Source organism: Lottia gigantea, assembly GCF_000327385.1.
Source record: "Lottia gigantea unplaced genomic scaffold LOTGIsca_4, whole genome shotgun sequence".
Taxonomy (NCBI): Eukaryota; Metazoa; Mollusca; class Gastropoda; family Lottiidae; genus Lottia; species Lottia gigantea.
In genome coordinates, this window is record NW_008709379.1 from 1,122,810 (window position 1) to 1,134,123 (window position 11,314).

Here is an 11,314-nt window from a genome sequence, read left to right on the forward strand (position 1 = left end):
TGGTAGACTGTAGTATACTGTGTTACTAGGTTGATAATATTTAGTGTTGTGAATCTGAATTAAACTTTGGAAGTTTGGTATTGTTCTGAAAGAATCTACATGAGAATTTTAATGTTGTAATATTAAGTTTTATATTCGTGTCTGTTATATTGATAAATATTTCTGTGATATATGATTTATGTGGAATTCTGTGACTGGATGTTGTTTTTATAAAATTGACTTTTGTCAATTAGTCTACAGTGTGTGGTAAAAAAATAAGAAAGTGTGAAAGTGATATTAATATTTTCAGAAATAAACTTATGCTCTGAGTTGTATTATGCTGGGGATTAATTTGGATTAATTTTTTGGATTAAAATTAAGAATAAGACCAAGATAGATGTGAATATTGCTATTAATGTTTGGAATATGCCAATCTCATTGTACAATGTAAATACTATGATAATTCAATGTACCATACCAATATTTAATATATGACAGTATGGAATAGAGGTTATAAAATGTGGTCATAATGACAGTAAAGAGTGTATTAAAGGATTAAATACAATGGATAGAATTTTAGAAGAGGATGAAGACACTGGGTAAGGAAATTGTCCTAATTTTAATATCATAGTCCTTAGAAACTAATTTTAAATTATCATTAATCTAATACCATGACTTGTTTTCGTTTATTTTAATATTTATGTCAGTATTGTCAGGTATTTAAAATTTCTGTTTTGGATGATGATATTTAGATAAGACGTTATAATTCTTTTAATTCTGTTGTAATATTATAATAGTGTGATTGTTTTACAGCTAGTATGACACTTGAATTGAGTAAGAAACAAACAAACGTAGTAGAAAGCAGGAAATGATTGTAGCAGTGTTTATATTTAGACCTATTATTTAGTTTGGTAGTATCAAACTATTAATATACATACTGGCTACATTCTTTGTAACAATAGAATTGTGACTCCATAACTTCAGATTTCTTCAAAACTCTCAGATTTGCAATAATTGAAGTTCTGGTCATTTGACGTCCAAGTTGAAAACATTCTGTCATCATGCTTGTCCTTCTATACACCAGACAGAACTCCATGAAGAGAGTAAAACCCATGAGTGTATTTGAGACCCATATTGGGTGTGGTAAGTTGGTGAACCTTCCCAAACTGCTGATATGAAGGCATTGATCACCTCAGATTCCTCTTTTTGAGTCCACATACCTGGTACTGATACTAGTCATTTCTCTTGCTCATAAAACATTATTGTCAGTGACTTAATTTTATTTCTTAGAAATTTCTCTTGAAACAAAAAAATTCTTTTACAAAAATGTAGAATAAAAATGTCATATTTTTTTGTAAGAAGTGTCAACTTTCTAATTACAGGTACAGTACTAGTATTATGGCACTCTGGTACTCTGGTACTGTTAATAATTACCATCATTAGTTAAAAAGTCATGTTATTAATATACTCTGATTTTACATTGATAATTCCAGTTAAGGTGCCATATCATTAGATATTGAAACCATCTATTTATATTTCTAGTTTACAGGTACCTACGTGTTCAAATTTCATTTTATAAATGTCAAATCTTGATATTTTAATCATTTTGAGTGAAATATCTAATATTATATATAATAATACCTGATCTTGTACAGAATGTAGATATCAGATTTACATAGGATACATTTATAAAGGTTATAGTGTTTTTAAGATAGAGACTGCTTCAGTAAGACAAGAATTGTGTTAAAGATTTTTCCCCTTTTGTAATTTTTTTGAAATCATTCTTAATTCTTGGCTTATCGAGGGAGTGTTCCTCCCGTTTTATAAAATTTTGCACATTTCTTATTTAAAAACCTAGATCTAAAACCATGATAATGTAGTAGTAGCCTGTTTAAATGTTTGACAATTGGCAGAAATTTGTTTCTTGAACATTTTATATTGTATTGATATTCCAAACTTGATAACTGTATGTTATTCATTTCGATGATAGTTTTCTTTGTCAGAATGGTTTCAAGAACTTGTCTAAATACTGGCACCAATGTCTATTTTTAATAAGACTAATTACTAATAACAGGTGAAGGGAAGGTCATCAATAACCTTATTAACCTCTAGAGGTCAGAGTTCATAGGTCAGTTTGGTGCCAACAGCTAGTTTTCTTAGTGATTTGAGATTAAGAAAACATCATTTCCTCATGTTAACTATTTCTGTACTAATTTTACATCTAGTGTCAATATAATGGAATTGGAATAAAGTAAAAACAACTTTATATGGAAAAATTTCAAAATGTGTATCATTGAATTTAGCAGAAGTTATACACTGAGTAGAAATTACTTCAGCTTACTCTTTCTCTGACACTACATTTTTAATACTGCAAAACAATGGATAAAAAATGAATGACATATTAAAATATTTAGTGGTAAATTTGCTGAGAATGTTAATTACACATAGTAAATTATAAAATATATATATAGGTATAGACATTGAGTATCTAGAGTAAATATCTCACCCCAGGGACTCTAACATGTGTTTACATCTATAAGATTTCAAATTTTCTATCAGAATAGTATCAGCAAGGTATTCTCTCTAGGGTTGTTATTAACTTGTTATCTTGGTGTATCTAAAATTCTGGTATTCTTACATTTTGATACCTTGATGTTTTTAATTAGGAAAGTTAATTATAATCATCTTGGCTGTATTTAGTGTTTTTTATCATTATCAGAACTAAAAATAATCTACTTTGTATATAGTTGGGTAACAGTACAGGTATACCACCTATAGCCATTATCACAAACTAGTGCCTTGCCTTCTACCTTTATATCTACTGTCTTCGTAAGCCCACATGGTGCAGAAAAGTTTCATTTCATTTCTAACTTTGATCTCACACCAAAGTTTATTTTTTATTACATAAAATACATCTTTATCTGAAGACTTAAAACATGAATAAACTATAAATTGGGCAACTTATAGCTGATTTGTAAACTATTGACCAGCATCATAGACAACCTTTTCTAAGATCTTTTATATTCTTAAAAACATGAAAAAGCAATCATCTATAACTTGATAGACTTTGGTCTGGGTGATATTCTACTGGATTGTTATACTTTGATTATCCTGAATTACATAAAACTTATCTAGCCATCAATAACTCAAAAAACATGAAAAAGCAATCTTCTAAAAATGTGATCCAAATTAAACTTATACCAATGATTAACCATAACATAGATATCCATTATCTACAGATAGAATCAGTTTATTATAGTGAATAATAGACCCTGATCATTATTGTATTACTTTATTGTGATTTTATACATTACAGCAGGTTGATGTAGATTTTCATCAAAGTTTCAATGTTTGCAAAAAAGCATGAATAACTATTTTAAAGAGCAAACTAAGCTTATATACAAAACATTTAGCTTGAGAAATTACTGGAAATTAATGGCCTGTATTACACAGGCATTTGTAAAGGGATCATTATTGTATAACACAGGCATTTGTAACAAGAGCATCAATACTCCACAGGCAGCCAAATTGATTAATAGCCACAAGATGGTCTAGACTGTTAGACGAACATGGTTTAGTCCAGTCTTGATGGAGTTGACCTGCTACTTGCTTCATTGTGCCTTGATTTTGATTTATTTCGGATATATTTAATGTTTTTGAGTGTGTTATGATACCTGGATAATTTGAAAAATGTAAGCATGTGTACAGTTAACTACCGTGCTCTGTCTTTATGCCATGTCTTTTGGTTAGAGATGTAAGCTTAGTTGAAGTTTGAATTATCCAAAATAGTTGGGAAACTCAGTTAACTTCTGTCTTCGCTGATTGTTGATATAATTTAAGCTGCAGATCTTGTATATGGGTCTTTTTTATCCTTATGGATAGGGATATAAGTGAGAATTGATATGTGTTAAAAAGGAAGCCATGCTTTTTCGTAATGTTTGCTCTGAGTTTGACCGAATTTGACCGAATATTCATTGAGTGTTCCACACAGCCAAATATAATCACTTGCAGTTTGTGTGTAGCATGTAAATATTGAAACATTTGAACTAAACATTGAACTGTGTTTTTGAATCGACTTTCTCATTGATCTATTGAAATGGATTGTTAATTTTATAGAACTGGTCTTAAGCTGAGCAAACTTTTTGAAGTCATAAAAAATATCACATTTCCTGTCAAATTTGGTTTAATTGATTTTTTTTTATATTGAACTGCAGTCTATTAGCGATGATGTGAATTTGATGTCTGATCTAATATCTGTTGATGAATTAACATTGATGAGACTATGTGGGTTAAGATGGTGGCTGATGATTAAATAATTAAATGAGATATGTTGTCTGACTCTATTATTTTAGTCAGGTCATTGTGGTCTTTATTTATAGCAATTCTGGTGTGTTGTGTGTTAATTGTTTGTTATGTTGCATCAGCCATATGTAGTCATATTCAAACATTTGTTAACAACAAATTATAAACATAAGCTCTAACATATTAATACAAGCACTATTTCAGTGAATTTGCTTGCTAATCCTTCTATATTGGAAAGTTATCCCTCAATTCTTAATGTCTTAATGAGAATTCTTAATCTGAAAACATGGTGTCTGTGGGAAACTTTGATATCTTGGGAAAAGATGCTTTCACAGGAACCCCTCTGGTGATATCTGTTAAAGCAAAGGGGGGGGTACCAGTTCATTAAAAGATAACAGATATAAATAATAGATTTTGAGTTAATTGTGTAATTCTGGTTATATTTTTCAGCTGTAATCCAGGTCTATTACCTGAAGTTACCTTCAGTAATCATCTAGAATTCTCCAATGGCAATGTACCTTGTAAGTACCAGTACCTTATTCACAGACTTTCTATTATATAGATTAGATTGATGTATCTCATGAACAAACGTAAATAAGGTAATTCAGATTATCCTCTTATGACTGCAGTGTACAAACCTTATTTTGAATTTAAATTATTGTGTTTGTTTATTGGATCTTCAGCTAATATGATTTGTTCATTGTGTATTGTAGTAATAGGTAAACAGAACAGTGGCCGAATGTCACCAGTTAGAGGTACCACCATGAAGGAGTATGATCAGGTATGTAGAGAAATTATCCTATTTATAACTTCTATTAGTACCTTCCTGTTTGTACCTTCCTGTTTGTACCCTTCTTATTTCCCCTGGAGATATATGGTTCCCATGATACCAGAAACTGAAAGATTTGACAAGAATATACCAACCACTTGTTCAATGATCTGGTCATGTTATTACGGATGAAAAACAGGATGGTGATTAAAAAAAATGCAATAAGTTCCCCTGAAATGAAACATAAAGATTCCTCAACAGCAAAAATGGAAAGTTCAATGCACTTAACTGTCCATCTCAGATCTATGGTAACTGGGCACCAGTGTCCTTGATTAAAAGAATTTTTAACATCTTACTTCTATATAATTTTAGATTATATCAGAGCTGCGGAAAGAAAATTTTAGTTTGAAATTAAGGATCTACTTCTTGGAGGAACGAATGCAGCAGAAATACGGAGATGGGGATGACATCTTTAAAACTGTGAGTTAGGAATTGGATTTTTAGCTTCTTCATATATTTGTAATCAGGGCCCCATTCTTCAAAAAATCTTATGATTGTTAGTGGATTTTGACATTGAAATATATCATACTCATGATCATTAGGTTTTTTGAGGAACAACAGTCTACTCTTTTATATAACATATTAACTAATAATTTCACATTTCCATTGCACTTATTGATTCACCAGTAATCTTTTAATCTATATACAGTATTTCAGTTTGTTTCATTAATAATGTATATCTTTCTGATTAAAACTCTCTTGTTTGTTTTCTGTTTAAAGTGACTGTCTGAGAGTACAGGCAACACCATTCTCTGAGCACATGCCTTTTTTTTAATGACTCCTAGCTCGATTGATCTTTGATATGTCACTCTTTTTCTATTTTTATGTGTAAAAACTAATATAACAAATTTGAAGTTTTAATTTGGAGGTTTTCTGGAAAATGAAATCAGGGTTATTTCCCTTTTCAAAAAATGTTAAACTTAACTCCCATTTTTAGCAGATGGTCATGGAACTATATCAACTTCTCATTGGATTTTTACTCAATTTACAATTTGAGTACGTCGTCTTAGATCTATAAAAACTCTGTTGTAAAAACTTCCTACATTCTCTTTAAATATGAACATAATCATTATACTGCTGCACCATTTCTATCTTTCTAAGTTCTGTAGATTGAACTTTTAATTATAAACAGTCTATTGCTTGATCAATCTACCTTTTTCTATGTTTTATTTTCACTGCTGCCTTGTAGACTAATAACTGTGAGGTAATCTTCTGCTTGTATTCTACTATTCTATATATCTTATTGCACTATGTGTCATCTATTATTGTTTTAGAATACAAAAATCTTGTTGAAAAATCCTAGCTTGGTGGAATTTCATGAGTGTTTGCCCCATTGTTTGTTGTGTGCCAAAGTCTGTCTGTGGTAGCTCAAAAGCAATAACTTTTTCTTTTTTTCTACTTGTGGATTAGTTGACTTAAAGTTCTAAACTTGCTTACTCTTACCAATTTCTGCAAGATGATTATCAGCTGGTGTATAGTCAGATATCATGGCTTTTTAAAATATTAATATTAAGCAGACAAAGGTTTCAATAATATTGATAACTCTAATAAATCATGCCTACTTCAAATAGGCGTGGTAGGGTGTGGTGTAGTGTACAGTGCAGTGATTATTGATACAGTAGAAAATAGAAGAAGCAGATTGTGTGAGCATCATGTCTGGAACAATGCCTTGTTTATTCTTCTTCCATCTCTACTGTATCTATTACCCATCGCCGTACACTGTACCTTGTCTATTTGCAGCTTAAGAGTGTCAAGATATATCTATCAGAGGCTTGTTAAGGTCAGCAAGTTTTGGCTGAAATGATGGTCAAGTACTGAATTTGCATGATTCTGTATCAAGACTGTTGATTTATTTGTATCTTTATTATAGAATATAGAATTACGTGTGGAAGTAGAAAGTCTCAAGAAAGAACTAATAGATAAACAGGAATTACTCAAAAAAGCCAGGTATGTTATATTTTCTTCCCTTGGAATTTAGTTACATGACATGAAAGAAAATTAGGTTCTGCACAACATTGTCAGTCTGTGATCTTGACCAGGTTCAAATGACAGTGTTTGGTCATCTGTTTTAATTGAGTTCAATCAATTGTTTTATCTGACATGTTTTTCAAAATTCACTTTGCCTACTTTCAGTTTAGCAATGGAGAATTTAACAGCCAATCATCAGCTAGAATTACAGCAGGTTAAAGGTCAAGTTGAATTAGAATTAAAGGCACAACATCGTGATTTGGCTGAGAAATATAATGAATCTTTAGTGGTAGGTTGATAATTAGTGTTTTCTATTGACTTTGAATAGATCCACTTTGTCATAAAGGTCTTGAAAGTCATAATATCTAGTTGAATCTGTGTCATACAAAGAGGTCAATTTTTGGCCATGACACCTTTGAAATAACACTATCTAATTTTCCAGTTTTAACTGACTTAATTACGGAAAATTCCAACTTAAAAGCTCTAAAAGTTGTCTTTGTAGTGAAAGATATTTCGGTTGTATATGTATAGGTTAATAGTATTAAGCCTGTCAATACGTCTAATAATGGTCCTCGGACACAAGGCACTTGCTTTAAATCAGGTCACATGACATCTAATCACATGACGTGATATGTGGAATTAAGGAAATACTTGGTTGAATTTACATGTTTTCTAAGGAGGTTAAACCTATTTATAATAATGTATTTACTTTTAGGAATCTGATAATTATCAACAGAATCTAGAAGAATCTGAAAAACGAGTGTTAGATCTAGAAAATCAACTAGAATCTATACAGAAAGAACTAGAAGAGACTAAATCTAATCAGATTAAAGATTGTCAACAACTAAACACAGCTTTACAAACAATTCAAGATAAACAGAGGTTAGTGAGATGGAATCAGGAGTAGATTATCATGGATGTGGATTTCTGTACTTTTCCAAGAGTTGGTCAAAATCCTGGGAAGATAAAAGTATTTCATTGATACGAAACAGACAGACATTATTGGAATCAATCAATACAAAAAAATTCAGTTGCCCATCTCGATCTCTATTGTTATTGTTATGTTTACAGAATTATTGATCTTCTATATATTCAACCATACCTAATATCATTATGACCCAATAAAAACTAACAACTCTATTATACGCCCACTTAATGATTGACAGGCACTGGAACGCCAGCACAGTTTCACAGCTTTGCTGGGTCATTTGTCTTGTTACTTGATAAAGCAGAGTTACCCATAACGATGATAAAATCCATATTCATTGCTTAATTAAAATTGGTACATCTTTGTGTCTACTCTGAAATTACAAAAATTTTGAATATAATTCATTTTTTGGACGTTTTTATTACAGCGATATTAGCCAGTTGGAAGATTTATTAAAGAATAATGAAGAAGAGAGACAGAAAGAAAAAGAGAAATATGAAGAAATGGAGAAAAGGCTAGGAGAAGAAATGAAACAGATGAAGAAACATATTGAAAGAAAAGAGAGGGACATACAGGTATATATATATCATGTCCTGGTTTGATGTTATTGTTATACAGAGTTTCTTGCATGAAGATTTCCAAATTGAAAACAAAAAATGCAAAAAAAAAAAGGAAGACTCATCTTGTCTTAAAAGTTTTGTCCAAGAAAAAATGAGAGCAATCACTTGCAATTTTAAGAAATAACAGTTTATATCAAACTCTGATGGTTTTATGTTTTTTGCCGGGTAAGATATGTTGTATGCCTATTGTAAGTTTAAGTCTACAGCCAGATCACTACTAATGGTAGTCCCACCCTTTAATAACCAATATCATAGTTATAACAGTGATAACTGCATGTATATTATTAATGATGTCTCTACATTGAATATTATCAATGGGTAGAGTTTATCATGCATGTGTTACTTGAGATTAAAAGAAACTGAATTGAATAGTTAATAGCAAGATAATGCATGTTGAATGAATGAAATGAAATGACGTTAGCACTATGCTCTCTACTGGTATATTAATATACTAATAAGTGATATATTGATGCAACCCAACTTAAACACTTTACTGATCAGATACCAATGTGAGAAGCTTGGTTTTGTATGATAACTTCCCAAATTTAGTAGTATACATGGCAACAGGTAGTACCATTGAAATTTGGGAAGATAAAGTTTTCACTCATGTTTAGATCTGAACGACCGCTAGAAGCCAAATATATCTTGTACATAGACCAAAGACTATAGAATTGTTGTCAGAAAAACCTAAATTACTTTTGTTCCAATTCTGTGATTTTGTGCTAGATTTATTAAAATCATACACTTATTAAGATATAGGATTGTTTCTGGCAGCAAGCTCATGTATTATTGATATTTTGATGCATTTTGTTGTTATTGTTATGTTTATATTGTTTGTTTTTGCATGTAGAATATCTCAACTGTCATGGACAAAACAAATTCCTCCTTCAACTATGAGTCTTTTCTAGCTCCAACCCATCTTCAGGTTTGTTCTTCTGTATACTGTCCTTATACTTTATCATACTTAGTCAATTTCAATGTAGCAGGGATTTTCAAGTTTAAGTTCAAATTTTAACTAAGATATTTTTGTGGACATACAGGGACAACCCAAGTCAAAAATATGAGCAGTCTTCATTATATTATTCTTTAAAAAAAAATTCATTTGTAATTTAACTTTTACAAAGTGCATTTTGTCAGATTTTCTCTGAGGACAAAGTGTTCTTTCAAAATTGTGCATGTTGCTTATATAAATCATAAGAGCACATATAGCTAATCACACGTGATTGTATTTCTTATATAGTGTCTTGAAGATATCTTTACGCCAGGCAGCTATTGTCTTGTACACCTGGAATGATTGTAAGGAATCTAATACAGCTTGAAGCAAAATTAAATATTATTGATATATGCATGTATTGTATATTTGGAATAATTCATCTACACAATTGCAATGAATATTAATAGTAAGATTATTTAGGAATAGATCTTTCAGGTTCAGAGGAAAAAAAGTTAAGTTTTGAAATTTTTGCATGTTTAACTATTCACTTCTTTCTTCAATTGTTTGTTTATGTGATCTAAAAATAATTTTGTATCATTCTGCTATATATTGAACAAAACCTCTCTTGAATTTAATGGAACAATTGATTATAATATAATATGTATTTTGATTCAAATCTTAAAGGACAAGATCATTCATAAAATGATATTCGACATAATTATTACATGACTACCATCATAATTCATTCAAAACTATTTCTTAGACCCTAAGTTAGAGGTTTTTGTTCAGTATATCAGAATGAATAATGTTTGTAATTTGATCTGTAGCCATTGTATGACTATTATTGATCTATCTAGGATGCTATGGAAGATCAGAAAGAAACAGTTAAAAATCTTCAGATAAAACTACGTGAAAATCAGAAAAAATTGGCTGACAAAACAGACATGGTAACAGTATGTATTATTTATTGCTATCAATATCTAATAGATTACTTGTAAAAACATGGGTTTCCCCCTCAGAATAATTGCTTTCATGAAGATGTATTGCTACAGTTTTTGGACTTCGTTACTGGTGACATGGGTATAAAGAATGAGATATCTTGTCTGACAATGAAATACAAATCTGACAGATAAAGATGTTGTTTTTCCTTCTGGGTAAATTTGAAGAAAGCAATGATATTAATACCTGTGTTATTGATTATTATTAGTAATGTATGGTTGAGACGATACTCTGTAATTTAATGATATTTATTAATAGGAACTAGAAGATCAGCTTTATCAATTAGAAAGAGATAATAAGGTAAGAACTATGTTTCTATATTTATAATTACAGTAATACAGTTTTGTTCCTAAGGAGCTTTGATCAAACGTAAAGAAGTACAAAGTTAGTACAGCTTTTAACTTACTTACATACGTTTAGTAAAAAGTGCCATTTTTTTTTCAACTGGGATGTCGTTCTTGAAAACTAAGTTTAGACAAAAGCCAAAAGTCAAAGCGCAATTGATTATTCAAAATTATAATTTACTGAGTTTATTTTATCTTCAAATCAGGAAGTAAATCGTAAAGGCAAACTTAGTGACAGAGAAATAGAAAAGCTACAGGAAGGCTCTGAAAAACGAGACAAAACTATTCAAAGCCTTGTCTTAGCTTTACATGGTAAATCAAAAGAGGTGAGGTCACATGCACGATACCTCTAATATGATTGGTTAATTGTTTATAGCACTGTGTTTTGATTGGTTAGCATGATGTAGTCAT